Raw genomic sequence first — 20,199 nt, 5'->3', positions numbered from 1 at the left:
CATAAAATCCTGGGACTGAATAAAATGAGACATTGAAATGAATAATGAAAGGACTCATGGTTAATTTGAACAAGAGTTAGCATAACAGTCAATTCAAGCTTTCTCTCTAGTATGGAAAGAGCCCACCTACATTTTTGATTAAAACTGTAATAAAGGGGGGACAGAAAAAGATTGGATAGGCACTTAGAGTTCTTCCAAAGTTTCCATTTTATTTTTTGGGAATTCTCTGTGTTATAGTTAACCCTTTCAGGAGAGTTTGATTCTGCCATTAGCAGCCATAAGGATCCAGGCTTGACAACCTTGAGGTGGATAACAGGATTCTGTGGTCTGCAGTGTCCTTAAAGTACTTTTTTTTGTTGTTTTGTTTTAATTTTTATTTTATGTTTGTGGGTATTTTGCCTACATGTTTGTCTGCGAATGTCTGAAATCCAGGGAAGTCTGAAGCAGGCATCTGATCCCTTGGAGCTGGAGTTACTGCAGGCTGCTATTTTGGTGCTAGGAACTGAGTCAGGATCCTATGGAAGAACACCCAGTTCTCTCAAGATCTGTGCCATCCCAGTAGCCCCTGTAGTGTCTTTCACCATAAGAGAACGGTATAATACTCATGAGCCAAGAACAAAATAATATAGAAATCAAAAATTAAAAATATTATAATCTTATTAATAATATTGGGAGAAGACAATTGATATTTTATAAAAAATTTTAAAGCCTTAGATGAGTATAAGCATATATTCATTTCTTTCTTTCTTTTTTTTTTTNGCCCTGGCTGTCCTGGAACTCACTTTGTAGACCAGGCTGGCCTCGAACTCAGAAATCCACCTGCCTCTGCCTCCCGAGTGCTGGGATTAAAGGTGTGTGCCACCACGCCCGGCTAAGCATATATTCATTTCTAAAAGTTGATTTTGTATGTGTGTATGTTCATGCACACATGTGCCATATGTATACAGGAGCCTATAAAGGCCAGAAGAGTACATAGAATTGGTGTACTGCAAGCTAAACTAAGGCCCTGTTGAAGAACAGAAAGTGTTCTTAACCCCTTAGCCATCCCTCTAGACCCACCCCTGCCAGTTTCAAGGACAATAGACAGTCACCTTCTCTTCAGAAGTTTTATAACATTTTGGTCTTGGGTTGATAAAATTGCTCAATAATGCTTTATATCCCAGGATTTTGTTTCACTGGTGACATTCTTTCCAAGAAAATTTGTAGAATTTTGCTCTCAAATGTTTATTAACAAGCTCCTGTGGTTTTAAAAAATGGTATTAACTTGTCAAAGATGCTTCCATCACTTGCTTCTGACATATCCATGAAAGAATTCAAAATATCTTAAGTCCTACAACAGCACATCTTCTCTCTCAAGCTGATTACTTTTATGAATCTGTAGCCACCTGGGAGAAATAAGCACAATTGACGGTTGAATTTTTGTGGTATATCTATTTTCTTTTTTTCTTTCTTTCTTTTTTTTTTTTTTTTGTCTTTCCTACGCACTCCAGCTTAATTTTGATTCTAAGGAGAGTGTTCCTGACTCCAGATTCTCTTTGTGTGGATATATTGGGTAGAGGAAGTGATATCACTTCTTCTGTGGAAGAGCATCAGGTGGATCCAACCATAAACTGCAACAAATTCGTGTTGTTATTGCATTATTTTTATATGCTGTGACTCCAGCACAGGGATATTGTATGCTACAACTATTATTTTAATGTCTCATTCTTTGACTTCTTGTACTATGAACTGCTTCCTTGTTGCAGCTTCTTTTCATGTGTTAGATGCTGCTGTTTTGGATCTTTAATAGAGAATATATTTGAATGCCTGCTGCTCTTTTGGTGTGAGTGTTAAAGTTGAATGATCAGGTCATGGTTCTGAGATCATATAAAAAAAACTAGGCGGAAAAATCATTGATTTTATGCTTGTTGTGAATTTTATATTTCTCTTGTATATAATATACAAAGGTCAATAAGTGTAGTGTGTTAACACAACACACACACACACACACACACACACACACACACACACACACACACAAAAGAAGTATAAAATATTGAAGGGTTCTAGACTATCCAATGTGAACATTAGGTCAGCAACACTGGTGAGCTTATGTACCTCTGATGGAGAAAGTTATTCATACTATTTATATATTCATCATTATAATGGAAAGGCAGGGTCCTGTACTAAAACTCACTTTAATCCGGTCTGGGTTCATCCTGAGAGGCGGGCTGGGCTAAAATGCAATGTGGGAGAGAAATTTGGAAGCCAGGACAAACATATTCTGATCGAGGCTCAAAATTTACTGAAGGAACTCAGTTTATATAGTGTGGGAAAAAACCCCAGTCCCCAGCCCCAGTCTTTGAAGGCACAGGTTAATGTCCGTGGGTGGGTCCAAAGGATGTTGTCTTCTGGGACATCGAGGCACAGGTGAATGTCTGTAGGTGGGTCCAAAGGACGTTGTCTTCTGGGACATCAAACTGTCTTCCTAGCAGGCAGTGGAGACACAGTGACAGCAGAGTAGCTCTGGCATATCGCAAGTTTTCCACAGGTAGATCTGGGCTTTAAAAGACAGCTGATTAGTATAGACAGTAAAGCTTGGCAGATCTGAAGATTATAACCGCAGGTGGTCCAGTGGCAACCAAGAGCTGGGAAGTTCCAACAAACATTAGGTCAGCAACACTGGTGAGCATATGTAGCTCTGATGGAGAAAGTTATTAGTACTATTTACATACTCATCATTATAATTGAAAGGCAGTGTCAGATGTGAAGCTCTGGGATGGAGGACTGCTAGACTTCTGTGTGGTGATAAAGCTAATTCAGGAAACTCAGGTAAAGACGTTGTTCTCTTGATAACTCATTATGCCTCTCTATAACCGATTCCACCATCATACTTCCTTCTGCAGATAGAATGTTGACACACGTCGCCATTGCCCTATTTAGATAGAATGTTGACACACATTGCCGTTGCCCTGTTTCTCCATGGCTTCATCTACAGTGGGATATGGTAGGCTTGGAGCCACCATTTGTTCTCTGCATTGAAGTAATGTGAATTACTTAAAAGTATAGGCAGTCCTCTAGGATGACCTCACAGAGTGAAGAACTTTCCACAGTTATATGATAACAGCTGTGGAAGAAAAAGGCAGATGATAGTGAGAAAATATCAGTGAACCATAATTAAAATATTAAGGGTACCACTTCCATCTGCCTCAATACCTACACTCTGTGAACCTTAGGTTCACATCACCTCCTGGGTCAGTTTGTCTCTATAATAGGATGAAGCATGCTTTGAGTATATGCTCAAGTGTGGTAAAGCTCATTCTTGAAGTAGATCTATTTCTGTTTTTGTAAAGAACCATCACATTAACTTTTATATGGCCGAACAAGTGTGCAGTCTCACCAGCAATGGGTGAGTGTTCCTTTTATTCCATATTCTCACTAGCAGGCACTATCATTTGTTTTATTCATCTTAACCATTCTCTGACTGCAGGCTTTTGTCTTGAGTTCCTATCTTCAGGATGGCTTATAAACTGTACACTGAAGAAAACCCTTTCCTCCACAAGTTACTTTTAGTCATGGTTTTTCATCCCAGCTATAGAAATCAAACTAAGACACATGGTAAAAAGTGTTTTTCTCCAAAATCTTAGGTCTCTATCTATGTATGTGCCAACTGAGCCCCATAATAATGCATCATATATCTATTCATTTACCTACTTGTTATCTATCAGCGTGTCATCTCTTACCCATGATTCTTTGATGCATCGCTCTAGTCTTCCATCTCCAGATGCCTATGAAACCCTCTTATTTAGGCTCTTTCCAAGAAACATACCAAAATTATTAAAGAAATGACAGATGTGATTTTGATCTCTCTGTTTACCTGTTTTACGCTTTTCATCTAGGAGAGAAAAATATCTACCCAGTGTCTGCACATTACCCTTCTTCCTGCTGTGTATGGCAACAGTGTAGCTATTTCCTAAAATCCTACCATTTTCACATTTTTAATTAATTATTCAGCAAGTAAAAATTTCATTAGGAATTATGGATTTTTATTTCCTTCATCTGCTGTTTGTCTATAAAGGCTATTGTTAGATTTGATTATAATTACTTTCTAATTGCTGTTTTATGGCATTAATTGATATCACATCAAGCAACTAATTTATTCTGCGTAAGTCAAGTTTTCATAATCACACATGGCCTAGAGTTAGATTGTAGTCGTCTGTTTCTCAACTCTCATAATTTATTTTCAACACAGATTTAAGATGGCTTTTGGGAGCCTCAGTGTCTTTAAATTCTGTCCTGCTAAAAGCAGATGACTACTTATCCCCAATTGCTAGCTCTGTATTCCACTTTTTATTTTTTTTATCATTAATTATTTTATAAAAAAGGCTTAACTATTGGTCAGGGCACTGATGTCTGTCAAGTGAATTTTATCACTAATTTTGTATCATCTTTAATGTGAAAATATATTTTCATTAAAAAAGAAAAAATATAATATCACAGATAGTCTGGAATTTTTAACATTTATTCCACTAACTACAGGAAAAAACAAGACTGAAACTAACAACAACAACAACAACAAAAACAACAAAACAAAACAGAACAGAACAGAAGAATACGGCAAACATGAACTTGGGCTTGATTACAAACTTTTTTTTATAAGAAGCTAAGAGAAAAGCAGAATTTTCAGAATTCTGCTTTGTGCTTTATTTCAGGACTGACTAGCCCTATACTACAAACTACTGATCTTCATGTTTGTCTTTGTAAAGTATAATTTTGATATATATATATATATATATATATATATATATATATATATATATATTTAAGTGCTTTTGATTTTCATGCTATAAGAATAAGAATACATAAGGCCAAATTTTCTACACTCTGTATTCATCCTTTGTCTAGGCTGTACTCATAACACCTCCATCTTCACTGTGTTATTATTATTATTAATTATTTTAACCTATCTCTATCTATTTACCATTCATGCGTTACTTACTCAAGAGACAAAACTTGACCACAACTGAGCCTGTTAAATTTCGGCCAACGTAGTCTAATAACCCATTTTTACATGTGAAGCAGCCTTCATTTCTTTCAACAGTTAAGATAAAGGCTGATCTAGACACTTCCAGAACACTGATCACTTAGATCTAAGAACACTGTTCTATATCTCTGTCTTTTCAAGAATACCTTGAAATAAATATCCTAGATATGTGAGAGATATTCAAGTATAGTCTAGGGTAAGGTGGACAAACAGGCTCTGTCATGCTCCCTTCTCTAGCGAGATGCTGCCAGGTTTCCTGTGACAGTTTCCCTAAGAGCCTGTCCAGGGACCTGCTGTCTGATCTTGCTTCAAGGATTGCCTTAGGCCAGTCAGTGAATTCAACGTCTTTTATAGCTACTTAAAAGAATGAAGAAAAACAAAGGGAAAGGGAACTTTTGGAATTCATGTCATTCAGCATTTAATCAATCAATTAATCAATTTATAAGAAATTCTAAAATAATAAACTCTATGAAGGCTCTTAATCAAAAAAATAAGGAAAATTTTAATTATATAAATTTAAGTATTTACAGCAAAATGGAATGAGGTCTTTGACAATTTCAAAGTTCCCTAAAGAAATACATTTATATTTGTAAAATGTTCATTAGATAGTCAGGAGGTGGTGATACAGGCCCTTAAGCTCTGCACTCAGGAGGCAAACTGTGAGTTTTAGACCAGCCTGGTCTACAGTGAAAGTTTCAGGACAGCCAGAGCTACACAGAAAAATCCTGTCTTGAAAAAGTGATCAAAACCCAAATAACAACAACAACAACAATAACAACAACAACAAAACCTAAGAAGAACAACAAAAACAAAAATCCAAAACCAATAAAAGTTCTTTGGTTTAGAATGCATATTTCACGTGCGATTGCTTTGGACTATAAATACGCTCTCATGATAGAGAGGGTGTATGTACTCTTGCTCATATCCTACCTCATCTCCATTTTTAAATTTTCTTCCTATTTTCTGAGTGGGGTTAATAAAATATTTTTTAAGCTTAAAATCTTCTTAAAAATATTTTTACTCGCTTTACATCTTGATCACAGCCCCTATTATCCCTACTCCTCGCAATCCCATACTTACAAATCCCTTTGCCCTTTGCTCTACCCCCTTCTCTGAGGAGAAGGGGAAGCCCCCGACTTGGGTACCACTCAGCACCCTGGGACCTCTAATCCCTATGGGACTTGGCACATTCTCTCCCCCTGAGGCCCAACAAAGTTGTTCAGGTATGGAAGAGGGAATCTAATGGCTGGGAACAGAGATGCCAGACAGCCCCTGCACTTCTTGTTAGGGGTCCCACATGAAGAGAAAACTGCCCATTTGCTACAAATGTAGGCCTAGGTTCAGACACTGCATGCTCCCTGGTTGGAGGCCAAGTCTATGTGAGCTCTTACTGACCCAGGTGGGTTGACTCTGTAGGTCTTCTTATTTTGTCCTCGACCCCTCTGTCTCCCACAATCCTATCTTCCTCTCTTGCACTTCCGCAAGACTCTCCGATCTCCATTTGATGGTTGGCTATGGATCTCTGCACCTGACTTCATCGGCTGCTTCATGAGGCTTCTCAAGAAACAGTTATGCTAGGTTTCTGTCAACAAGCACAGCAGAATATCATGAATATTGTCAGGGGGTGGTTTTCTCACATGGTATGGGGCCATCATTTCTTGGTCGTTTCTTCAGTTTCTGCTGTATCTTTATCCCTGCCCATCTTGTAGGTGAGACAGAGTTTGGGTCGAAGGTCTTGTGGGTGGATTGATGTGTACCTGGAAACCAAACAAGATAACAAATGAAAGCAAACAAAACTTTCTCAGAGAACTGGTGTAGATAAAATAAAGTCCCTGATCTTCACATCTAATGGCACACCTCTGAGTATTTACCTAGAAGTTGAAATGAGTTGATCTGCCTAAAGTTTAGAAGACATGGCTACCTAAAGGTGAACATCCATGGATGTTAGGAAAGACAATGCTGACATTCAGACTCTCAGTATTCTTGCTGTCTTAAGATATAGAATTTTTTTCATTTATTCCAGATATCTCAACAGTCTACACATATTTGAAAATGTTTTTCAGGGTTTAGAAATCCCTCTTGCTTTTCTCTTCTGCTCTGTTAATTTCATCTTGTTTCTAAAAATATTTTACATTTTTCAAAAACACATAATGTGTTAGCAATATAATCTAAGCAAATGTCAGTATACTGAAGTATTTGATTTAATAGAAAATAAAGTACTTTCAAGAAAAGTTTTCTTGACATCTTGTTAAAATAAAATTAATTACAGTAATATCAAAATTTCCAAATGAAAGTATTACAGCCATTGCAAAGTACTCAAATTTTCACCAGAGGACAAATTGAATGAATTTTAAATATTTTAAAATATCAAATTATGAAGATACGTTCTCCCTTCTTTATGGAGACTGTAATATACTACAGTAAGAGGAGGTAGTAGAAGCTGTCCACATTTGTATTGAGCTAAATGTTATGAATTTGAGTGCCATAAAATAGATGTAGGTATAGAAGACATATACTTTATTGGAGAGACAACTTAGAATCTATAAGTCAATTTTATGGTAATGATAATTGAACCACATTGTGAACTCAGTGCATGGATGTTCAATTCACATACAACAAATTGACCAGTTTTCAATGTATACTTCTTATGGTTTCTTTGGCAAATAGAATTGATTATGTCCCTATTGTTCCAAGAAGGAAACAAACAAGCAAGCAAACAAACAAAAACACACGAAAACAAAAAACAAAACAAAACAAAAAAGTCCTATTGCTAAAAATAGTTTACTTAGTTATTTTTTCCTTAGTCAATTTTTAAACACTTTTCTAATCTATATCAATGAACTCTTACCATGGGAAGGCTTTTGTATCCAGTTTTGTCCCTGAATATAATATTCTAAGGTTTGTTCATGTCATTTCATGCAACAATGCCTAGGTTCTTTTAATTTTTTAATACCCTCATTTACTGGTCTATTTAACTATGTTGAAGTGGATCTTGGATCTTTTCAACTTGAAGCCACCATAAATAAACCCTTGTTATCGCTTATGAGCACATCTCCTTGTGGACATAATTGGTATTGTTAGTTGAATGGTATGGTGTTTTGAAGAACTAAATTATGTCATAATATAAAAATGTGCATATTTGACTTTTCAAGAAACTCTGTAAATTAAAAGTGATTATTGTATTTTTTGTTTTTTATTACTAATGCATGAGACTTTCATTTTCTTTACTTTTAAAAAATACTTAATTTCATGGGTGTGAGTGCAATGCCTGTTTGTTTGTATTTAAACCAAGTAGAAGCCTGTTGCACAAGGATATCAGGAAGAAGGCATAGGATCCATAGGATCCCCTAGCAATGGAAGTTTGGGTGCCTATGAGCAATTATGCAGTGTTGAGAACAAAAGTCGGGACTTCTGCAGGAATATCAAGTGCTCTTAATCACTGAACTGTCTCTCCAACTTCTTTATATTTTTTATTAATATTTCACAGTCATTCTTTTGAATTTTAGCTTTCCTACCAAAATTCATAATAATTACTGATTTGTTTTCAAATGCATCTAATTTTTCTTTTAATTTAAATATCCAAATTGTATTATTGTTGAAAATTGCTTAACTAGATTTTCAAAGTATTTGAGAGTAATGGATGCATGATGAAATTCAAATTTTAAAGCCTTATTTACAAGCCTATTATTAGAAGTAAAAAGACTTTCAAAATAAAAGAACATAATTAGCTCCAATTAGCCTGGAACATAGAGCCAGGTGATGGCTCTGCTGCATGCAGCTAGCCCAGGGAAATGGGAAGGAGGGTAGGAAGGCGCACTCTAGTATCTTACAGTCCATCTAGAGATCCACAATCCTGCTTAGAGGAAGAGAAGGTGCCCTAATACTCACATTCTTAGTAAATTCTCATTTTAATACATGTATTTTTGAAAGACTAAGAAGTGCGGTGCTGAAGAGGGAAAGGAATTACTTGATGCTTCTAAGAGATAGAAATGAAACGTGATAGATTTGTATCATCCTAAGGATAAATTGAATGTTCCTCTTCAGCATCATGCTGGGCCAAGAGGAAAGAGAAGCAGGGGAGCACATCTCTTCTCTCTGTAGGTCTCCTGGGGAGATCAGAGCCTCTGCTTCACAGGCCTGTCTAAGTAAATACTGTCTCAGTATAAAGCTGGGATAAGCTTAAAGTCAAGATACACCTAACATTTTCTCTGCATTTATTTGCCATGTGCCAGCTGCTTTAAATAAATTAGCATACACACCAAACACTTACCATATATTAACCTCATTTTGTTCCTGAAGCTGTCTGTGAATTAAGGATCTCACTAAGAGCCCTGTCTCACATAGGAAAGCAATTAAATAATAAAAAGATTCCAGTGGGTTGTTTCAAGCTACCTAGATGGAAAGTGGAGAGGCAAGGATGTGAGCAGCGGAACCCCTCTCCCAGTTTCCTGTGTTTCCACCATTTACAGAGGTGTTTGTGTGTTCATGAATCATTGAATAAATGAAATAAAAGAAGGCTTTACCGTATGCAAAATATTATTGTAACTGCTTTCATAGAAATGAAGACATTCCTAAGTGAGATCTGATTCTCTCATTTTGACTGCCATATTATTAAAACAATGAATCCCAAAGAAACAGGAATCGTCAGTAAATCTAATGATGGAAGTAGAGAAAGTGCAAGGCAGAGGCTAGAGTAGCTTAGAGAGTTTTCAAGTTGTCTGCCCACCTTTTAGGATGAGGGAGGGCGCCCTTGCATCCATCACAGTCAGTAGGGAAATAAAGTGTGAAGAGGTAAGATTGGAAACTCGGTTCCTCCTGGCTTCAGGCTGGATCAGACTTCTAGAGCGTATGATGCTGTGCAGTTTACGGCCAGCATATTTAAATACAGTACAATTTGAGAAAACGTTTGCTGGTGTAATACCATCCTGAGTGTACAAGGGAGCATAATTACATAAAAACTCATCTCAATGTGTGTGTCACTTTCTCCAAGAAGATGGGCTGTAGAGACAGGGCTACATATATTACCTTAAGGACTTAAGGGAGGATCTTGCATGGTCATGCGGATAGCATAGAGGTGATCTGAGTTATAAACAACCTCCAGTCTTGGCTGAAAGAGGGGGATCCTTTGGAAATACAGGTAATGTAAAGGTCATTTAGACCACTAGCCATCTCCAATCCAGGTTCTGGAAGCTTGAGATGGCCTGGACCAGCAGATAACACTGATCACCAGATTATTAATCACCTCCAATTTCCAGCTTTTAGAATGGAAAAACAGGGCATATGTATTTCCTTTTGAAAGGACAGTTCTATGTGCTTAAGATTTCTGGTTTCTCTTGTGATCTATGGGCTTGCAGATCTTCATGCTCTCAAAAGAAGAGACTGAAATTCAGATTAGAATGGGCCAATGATAGTGAGGACCACACCTTGTCTAAACTGCTTAGTTATACACACCCCTTGCCTTCTATTTAAACCTTACCTTCATCTCAGGATCAAAGATGAGCTGAAGGGGGTGAGGTATTGGCTTTATCCCTCTTCCAAATGTCACAATTTTGAAGAATCTCTTTATTCTGCTTTCCACTCTCAATTTGGCTCTTTTAATTGGCTTACTAAGGACAGGTGGTCTAACCTGGCTTGTTGGGTCATTGGATGCTACCCCTGAATGTGGTCACATTGTCTGATGGCTCACTTCAGGAAAGTCAATCGATGTCTTAGTCATGATCATGAGGTTGATATTATGTTCTGTACTGGATAGTTGTACATCAACTTGAGTTGAGGTAAACTCTCCTGAGCAGGGGGAACCACAATTAAGTGAACATCTCCACGTGGGATCTGTCTCCAGTTGGGCCAGTCATCCATTGGCCATCACAGCTCTGCTTATCTTTATCACTCAGCATCTTGTAGGCTGCACTGTCATGGACCCCCAACTCCGACCAGCAGAGACGGGGAGGGGGGGAAACAACACAAAAGCCAAGGAAGGTTCCAAACAGATTTCTTCTTTATCTCTCTGAGCAGCTTTTTCCTCTCCCTCTCACAAACAGCTTTCTCTAACACTCTCCTGGCTCCAACTAACTCCAACTGAACTCTTCTCCAACTCAACTGTTTACAGCTTTTTCCGACAGCATTCCCCCCCGCACATCCTGTTTTTCTCAGTCCTCTGAGCTCCTTCAAAACAACATTCTCCCTCCCGCCTGAGGTGCATCCTGTTTTCATCAGTCCTGACCTAATCCCTCCCCCCTCTCCTGCCAGAGCTTGGTTCAGCCAGAGCTTGCGGTGATAGTCCTGTGACTCAGCAGGCGGGCTGTACAGGATCTTCCACACCAGCTCAGCAGGCTCAGATTCTTGCAGCCAGGGAACACGGGGCTTGGCACACCTGCTCCCCGCACTGGACAAAGATTTTGTGGGTGACTTGATGTCTCTCCCTCTCCACTGGAAGTCCTGCAAGGCACAGGAGATGGGCACTTTAGCTGCTGGGAGTCTCGGCTAGATCACCCAATAGATTCCCAGGAGCCCCCCTATCCCAGGAATCTGGCTATTCCCAGAGATGTCCCCACTTATTTCCATTCTCACTCCAGGCCTCTACAGCCTCCCTCTCCTCACACCTGATCCTCATCTCCATACCACTCCTTATACCCTCTTCTAGCCAGTTCCTTCCTTTCATCCACCTTCTCTATTTGACTTCCACTGCTGAGTGAGATTCATACATCCTCACTTAGCCTCCTTATGACTTCGTTTCTTTGGGTCTATGGATTGTAGCATGGTTATCCTGCACTTTTTCATCGCAGGAGAGAGAACTAACCCCTGAAACTATGAATGATAGTCAGCTATGTGATAGGCACATGGGAGCCTAGCATAATTGTTTCCTGAGAGGTTTCACCAAACCTTTCTTGGAAACAGATGAGGAGACCCACACTAAAACATCAGCAATAGCTTGGGAAGTCCTGTGGAAGGGTGGGGAAAGAATTAAGCCAGCCTGAGAGGGCAAGGACACCACAAGAAGACCTACAGAGTCAACTAAGCTGGGCACGTGGGGTCCTCACAGAGACTGAAACCACCAACCAAAGAGCATGAAAGGGCTGGACCTAGCACCCCTACATATTTATAGCAGATGTGCAACTTGGTTTTCATATAGGTCCCGTAACAATTAGAGTGGGTGCTGTCTCTGACTCTATTTTCTGCCATTCAATCTCCTTCTCCTGCCTGGGCTGCCTGGCTCGGCCTCAGTGGAAGAGGATGTGCTTAGATGTAAAGAGAATAAATAAATTAGTTAATAAAGATAACTCCTCTATAAGATTATGCTGTAGGCAAACTTGCAAGGCATTTTCTTCCTTAGTGATCAATGGGGTACATTCTAGTGCTATCCTTAGGCTGGTGGTCCTGAGTTCTATAAGAAAGCAGGCTGAAGCAGCCATGATGAGTGAGGCAGTAAGCAACACCCCTCCATAATATCTCCATCAACTCCTGCCTCCATTTTTGATTTTCTGTCCTGCTTCAGTTCCTGTCCAGACTTATTTAGATGGTGGAACTGTTATTTGCAATGGTGAGTGAAATAAACCCCTTTTCACCCCAAGTTGATTTTGGTCATGTTATTTCATCACAGCAATAGAAAGCCTAAGACAGGTTCGCTGCCTACTTTGGACCATTCATCACCTTTTGCTTATTAATCACAAAACTGGTCGTAATTATCATACAAAAGTTTTTCTTATTTTTTTTCTCAAATACAAGGCCGTGTGGTCAGAAATGGTTTGAATTTGGACCAACTAGTATGAGGAGCTACATCTCTCATATCACTTCCAAATTAGTTTGTATTCCAATGAGAGAGAGAGAGAGAGAGAGAGAGAGAGAGAGAGAGAGAGAAGCATAAGCCAAATCACTTACATTCCCTTGTGTGAGTTTTATTATAACAGTTCCAGTAATTTATTCATACTTGACTACATGCTTTAAAATATGAATCTGAAGCTCCTTCAATCAAGAAGCAGAGTATTTCTTGCCCCTGCAATCTAGATTGGCCTTTTGAATTGTATTGGAAATCAGAATGAGTAACGGTGACATTTTGCTAGTGCCAGGTCTAAGGATTAAGAGGCTTGTCACACTCCCCCTAGCTCTCTGGAAAACCTGCTACCACAGTGTGAAAAGACACAGGCTTGCCTGGAGGGTGATAAACAGGTCCTGCCAAGAGCAGCCACGCGCATAGCGCAGATCAGCAGAATCATTCAGTTAATCCATAGATTTGGGACAGTACAAAAATGCTAATTGCTGTAAGCTATTGAGTTGTGGCTTAGTATGTAATAGTTTAAAGAGTGGTGACTGATACTATGCTTGCAGCTTCAGATGTGACAGTCAAAATGTCATTTGTGCTTCAATTAAATTGATAAACAGAAATAAAAAGCCACTGCAGATAGAAAGTGTAATGTGATTAAATCCAATTCTAAGTACAAGAAGATACAAATCACATTGTAGAGTATGGGGGTTCAGGGAGGGATTGTGAACAGGAGATGGTAATCAATCTAAGAGACTCTAGACTGTCTTTTTTCTTCCCTCCTTCTTACTTTATTCATTCTTTCTTTCTTCCTTTCTTTCTTCTTTCCATCCTTCCATCCTTATATCCTCTCTATACCCCTCTTAAAACTCATACACCTGGTACATCCTAGAGATTCCCGCCCCCTCCTTTCTGCTCTTATTTTTGTTCACTCGTGATAACTCCAGCTTGTGTCAAGATGACACACAAAACCAGCCGGTACACATCCCATGGCTAAGAACCAATCACTGATACTATTAATGATACTCGACTTTTCTGGCAGACAGGAAGCTAGCGTAACTGTCCTCTGTGAGACTCAACCCAATAGCTGACTGAAACAAATGCAAAGCAGAGAGCTGCAGCTAAACATTAGACAGAGCTCAGGAAGTCTTGTGGAGGATTTGGGGAAAAGATTGAGGAACCTAGACGGGAAAGAGTCTCTACAAGAAGACCATCAGAGTCAAATAACCATTGATGGATCTCAGAGACTGAACCACTAACTAAAGAGCATAGGAAGGCTGGGCCTAGGCCACTGCACATATGTATCAGATGTGCAGCATGGCCTTCATGCAGTTTCCCCAACACCTGCTGCAGGAGTTTACCTTGACTCTGTTGCCTGTCTGTGGATCCTACTCCCCTAACTGGGCTATGCTGATTGGTCTCAGTAGGGGAGGATTTACCTAATCCTGCAGTGACTTGAGGTATATTTTACAATTGAGGATTCATTTTGCAATTAACAACTATACCAGGTGTCTCTTAAATTTTTGCCAAAACAATTCTATGCACAAAGGCTTTCTACAAGACAACAATTGTTTAGGCACACCCAATGATTTGGATAAAGATTGGGAAGCTCTAAAAGACTGTTGCTATTCCAGTTTATGCCAAGGAATTACCACTTGTGGAAATACCGCAGGAGTAAGAGGCTTCCTGTGCCAAAGTCCTAGGTACAGAAGGTTGACCTGTGAAACTTTCACTAATTCCTATGGATGGAATGTCTACGAACATGGGGGCACCTGCCATAAAGACTCTGAGCTCCCTGTCTGTATCTGCGCTGCTGGGTATGCTGGAAGATTCTATGAAGCGGATCATAATGAGTGTGCTTCCAGTCCTTCCCACAATAGGGCTATGTGTTAGGATGAATCTCTGGCTACTCCTGCTTCTGTGGATACCAAGGTAGACATTGTGACTTTGAAGTGGATGAAAGCTTTTCTGATCCCTGCATGAACAAGGCAGTATGCCTTAATGACATAGAAAGTTACATGTGTGTCTGTCCTCAGAAGTATTCTGTTATGAACTGTGAGTTGGAAATTGATGACTGTGGATCCCAGCTGTGTTGTCATGGTGTCAGGATGCTTTGGAGCTTACTTCTGTGACTATGCACCTGGATTCCTTGGAGACCACTGTGAACGCAACTTTGATGAATGTGCCAGTCAGCCATGTCTCCACAGAGGTCTATGTGTGGACAGAGGAAACAGTAAGTACCGTGACTGCACAGGGAGTGAATTCACAGGGACACACTGTGAGACTTTGATGCCTTATTGTTGATCAAAACCTTGTCACAATAATACAACATGGGAAGTCACTGCTGACAGCTATGTTTGTCAGTGCTGGCCTGGACACACAGGTGCCCTGTGTAAGACAGACATAAATGAATGAAGTAGCAACCCCTGCCAATTTGAGGGGCAATGTTCTGAGCTTTCCTCAGAGGGTCAACAGGGATATTTTGCAGGCCTGCCTTCCTTCTTCAACTACCTTGGAACCTCAGGCTGTTTGTATCTGTCAGGTTGGATTCAAAGAGTGGAGCCTAGCATAACTGTCCTCTGAAAGGCTCTGCCCAGCAACTAACCGAAACAAATCAATGGTTGAGGGAAAGACTGAGGAGCCCAGAAAGGATAAGGACTCCACAAGACCATCAGAGTCGACTCACCTGTATGTACCCCTTGGGTTTCCCAGAGACTGAACCACCAACCAAGGAGCATGAAATGGCTGGACCTAGGCTCCCTGCATATATGTAGCAGATGTACAGCTTGGTCTTCAAGCAGGTCCCACAACAACTGGAGCAGGGTCTTTCTTGGACTCTGTTGCCTGCCTTTGGATCCTGTTCCATAACTGGATTGTCTTGTCTGGCCTCAGTGAGAGAAAATGTGATTAGTGATGCAGTGAGTAACTTGAGGTGCCGGATGGGTTGGTACCCAGGGGGAAACTCTCCCTTCTCAGAGATGAAGAGGAGGTACTGGGAGGAGGAGGGGGCTATGATCAGGATGTAAAGAGAATAAATAAATTAATTAATGGGAAAAAACAAACAAAAGTCATACACCTTTTTCCTCTCCAACCAAAACCCTAGACACTATATATTTTATATAAAAAAAATTGTTCTTTCATATTTAAATATACTATTTTATTTTATTGGATATTTAATTATTTACATTTCAAATGTCATCTCCTTTCCCAGTTTCCCCTCTGGAAGCCCTCTATCCCATCCTCTCTCCCCCTGCTTCTATGAGGGTGTTCCCTGACACACCTACCCACTCCTGTCTCTCTGCCCTGGCATTCTCCTATACTGCTGTATTGAGCCTTCCCAGGACCAAGGGCCTCTCCTCCCATTGATGTCCAATAAGGCCATCCTCTCCTACATATATAGCTGGAGCCAAGGATCCCTCCATGTGTACTCTTTGGTTGGTGGTTTAGTCCCTGGGAGCTCTGGGGGGTCTGGTTGGTTGATATTGTTGTTCGTACTATGGGTTGTAAACCCCTTCAGCTCCTTTAGTCCTTTCTCTAACTCCTTCATTAGGAACCCTGTGCTTAGTCCAAAAGTTGGCTGTGAGCATCTGCCTCTGTATTTGTCAGGCTCTGGCAGAGCCTCTCAGGAGACAGCTATATCAGGCTCCTGTCAGCAAGCACTTCTTGGCATCTGCAATAGTGTCTGGGGTTGGTGTCTTTATATGGGATGGATTCCCCAGGTGGGGCTGTCTCTGGATTGCTTTTCTTTCAGTCTCTGCTCCACACCTTGTTTCCATATTTCCTCCATTGAGTATTTTGTTCCCCCTTTATTGAGAATAGTTTCTTTTTTAGAAACACTAATGTAGACTTTTTCGACCCACATAGTTTTATTTTAGGTTACATCAAAATGAAACATGGAAATAAAACAAAGCACCATTGAGTACAGTGATCTTAAAAGGCTGTGGTGCTGTGTGTTGCATGCCTGCAATTACACATTGCCTGACTCTTTCTTTGCTTACCACCACTCTTTCCATTAGATAAATGTACTGCGATTTAAGTGAAGGGCAAGATTTCATTAGATATTCCCAACGGAATCCTAATTATTAAAGATGGGCCACTTCCTTTCTAGGCAATAGTATTGTAACTGACTTGATACTATAGAAGATTTTCACTAGGTAGTACAATATTTGCTTAATACTTGTGGTCATAATTATAATTGTAGGCATTTTAGTTCCTCAAAAGGGAATGTTTTCATAAAGAAGTTATTAATGTCTTCACCCAGTTTCTACAAACACATCTCATTTCTAATTATTGTATTCTTATTTATCCTTGTAAAGCATAGCTTTAACAAAGACAAGAAAATGCTTCACCCATGGCACTGTGGCATTGTATTTTAGGCCATGTCAGAGATATAACAAGGGATCTCTGCTTTCAGTGGGATGATAATCATTATCATTTCCTTGGTTATTTATTCGGGATCTCTTCTGTACTAAGAAATAGGTTAACCAATAAACGTATGCTTCAGATAGATTAGGAAACAGTATTTATGAGGCCTGTACTGGCTAATTTTGTGTCAACTTGACACAGCTGGAGTTATCACAGAGAAAGGAGCTTCAGTTGGGGAAATGCCTCCATGAGATCCAGCTGTAAGGCATTTTCTCAATTAGTGATCAAGGGGGGAGGTTCCCTTGTGGGTGGTGCCATCTCTGGGCTGGTAGTCTTGGGTTCTATAAGAGAGTGGACTGAGCAAGCCAGGGGAAGCAAGCCAATAAAGAACATCCCTCCATGGCTTCTACATCAGCTCCTGCTCCCTGACCCGCTTGAGTTCCAGTCCTGCATCCTTTGGTGATCAACAGCAGTATGTAATGTAAGACGAATAAACCCTTTCCTCCCCAACTTGCATCTTGGTCATGATGTTTGCGCAGGAATAGAAACCCTGACTAAGACAAGGCCCCAGTGTGTTACTTGTGTTTGACGCACATCATTCCATCTTTCAAGTAAACCTTATTATGCTGAGGGATTGAAAATCCCAAAAGTCTAGGTAGGAAGCTTAAGTGACTCATTCTATATTAAAGCGTCAGACAGCAACATATCCAGGGTTCAAAACCAGAGCAGCTACTTAGAAGGCAGGGCCCATTTAATCTTCCCTCAATTGTTTGTAAATGCTGCTAGAGTCAGGTTAATAAGGCAGCAAATGATTAAACAGTAGTAAAGTGGCATTAATTGGATAGTTTAGAATTCTATTTAGGAAGAACAAAGTACTTACTTAAAAGCTTGGCTCAGCAACATTTATGCATTGTGAGAGTCAACAAAATGAAAATGATGTTCATTAAACCAAGATGGGAGACATAATCTGAGTGTGATTTATTCCTGAGAAATGGAGATACCATCTCATGGGAAACTCTTTGATCCTCTAGTTCTTACAGTGTTTCCTAGCACACTTCTATACTGATTTCTACGCCTTACATGTTAGAGTTGTATTATGAATGTATTCATAGTGTTGGGGCTCTATGGCTCTATATTTAAATTGGTTATAATACTCTGTAGTGGAATACCAAATGTCTCATATTCTCTCTCATTGGAGGCTGTTCCCTCTAAATATTCAGATGTGAATACATATCTTGAAGTAACAATAGAAACCACAAAAGTGTAGGTCTCCTCCCTCATTAAGAAAACTTCTCTTTCAACAGACTGAGAGTATTACAGATGGTGTCTCCCAGGAATGTCACAAGCTGCATACATAAAGGATATTCTTTCTTAATGATATAGGAATCATGATTCTTCACTTTCAAATACTGTACAACAGCTACTAAGTCAATCCAAACAAAGGTTCGAATGGGGAAGTTTCTTCAAAAGCCATAAACACCATAGACCCGGAGGTTTAATAAAAGCCCTGAACTTGTATCTATCATGGAATCAATTTTCTATATTAGATACTTGTTTTTGCAATGGAAGAGGTAGTAAAATAGACTTAAGGAAGGAAATGATGATTCCGGCTCACAGTTCCAGGAGTTCATCAATCATGATGTGAAACTCATAGTGGCAAGAATTTAAGATAGCTGACCATGGGGTTTTCACACTCAGGAATCATAGAGGAATATACAGTAGTGCTCCTCTAACTGTGTTTGCTTAGTCGATCACTTGTGTCTTCCAACTTCAGTTAACCTAATCAAGAAAATCCCCTGCAGATATTCCCATAGACTCATCTCCAAGGCGATTTTGTATACTGTCAAGGTGAACATATGAGTCTTCAGAGAGCCATATCCTTTAGGGCTTTGTGGTGACTGTACCTGATATGCTCTATATCAAGAGATAGTGTAAAACTGGAGATTCAGAAAGCAACAAATTCAGGATCGCCTTGATTTTGTTTATTGTGTGGTGATTTACAAACATATGATCTCCAAGTTTCCCTCCATGCTCCAGAACTATCACAGGATGCCAAGGCATCAAACTGTTATGACTTTCTATGTCAGTGTACAGTAGCTATGCATGTAAGCCCCTCAGAGTGTCCCTGAAAAGAATGGCCATTTCACATGCATTCTGAGTTAATTACTGTTTTGTTTTGTTTTTTTTGTCAGGAGACATGGGATTGTAACTCAATCTCTTGGACATTTTCATTAATGCAATTTTTAAAATATATTTCTTGATCTGATAATGATTATTTACACTAAGTTTAACAAATAATTTTATATGAATGAATCATTTTAATGTTAATGTCAGCTTAATTGATTAAGTGATTTGCTAAATTATATTATTTCATACATTAACTCTCATTCTCTTTTAATAGATTTTCAGTGTAAATGAGCAAGCCATGTCATCTTTATCTTCTTGATACTGAGTGTGTTAGTGACTCAGTCACTGGTAACATCCTTTTCAAAGAACTAAAGGGTTAATACAGTAGATAAACTAATTCAAGTAATTCTACAAATGGTAATTGAGTATCTATTGTCAGATATTCAATTGAGAACTAAGGGAATAAAAACAAGTAACACAGTCTTGCTTTGGAGGAATGAAAAGCTTAGTATTTAAAAAGGACTTAAAATATGCGTGTGTACATACTTACATGCATACATAATACATACATACAGACAGACACATAGATACATGATAGATAGATAGATAGATAGATAGATAGATAGATAGATAGATAGATAGATAGAGAGATAGATAGAGAGATAGATCACATATGTATGTTAGATGTTGTATTAGTCAGGGTTCTCTAGAGTCACAGAACTTGCAGATAGTCTCTATATAGTAAAGGAATTTATTGGTGACTTACAGTCTGCAGTCCAAATCCCAACAATGGTTCAGTAGTAGCTGTGGATGGAAGTCCAAAGATCTAGCAGTTGCTGAGTCCCACACCGCAAGAAGCCAAAAGAGCGAGAGCCCGACTCCCTTCTTCCAATGTCCTTATATTGTCCCCAGCAGAAGGTGTAGCCCA

General features: G+C 39.4%; 1 pseudogene; it reads left to right on the top strand.

Annotated features, from left to right (window-relative positions):
- The first annotated feature begins 417 nt into the window (after positions 1 to 417).
- Positions 418 to 15,351, top strand: LOC110335466 (annotated as a pseudogene).
- The last annotated feature ends 4,848 nt before the right edge of the window (positions 15,352 to 20,199 follow it).

This window comes from Mus pahari, chromosome 1 (genome assembly GCF_900095145.1).
Source record: "Mus pahari chromosome 1, PAHARI_EIJ_v1.1, whole genome shotgun sequence".
NCBI lineage: Eukaryota > Metazoa > Chordata > Mammalia > Rodentia > Muridae > Mus > Mus pahari.
This window is presented reverse-complemented; position numbering and strand designations above follow the sequence as displayed.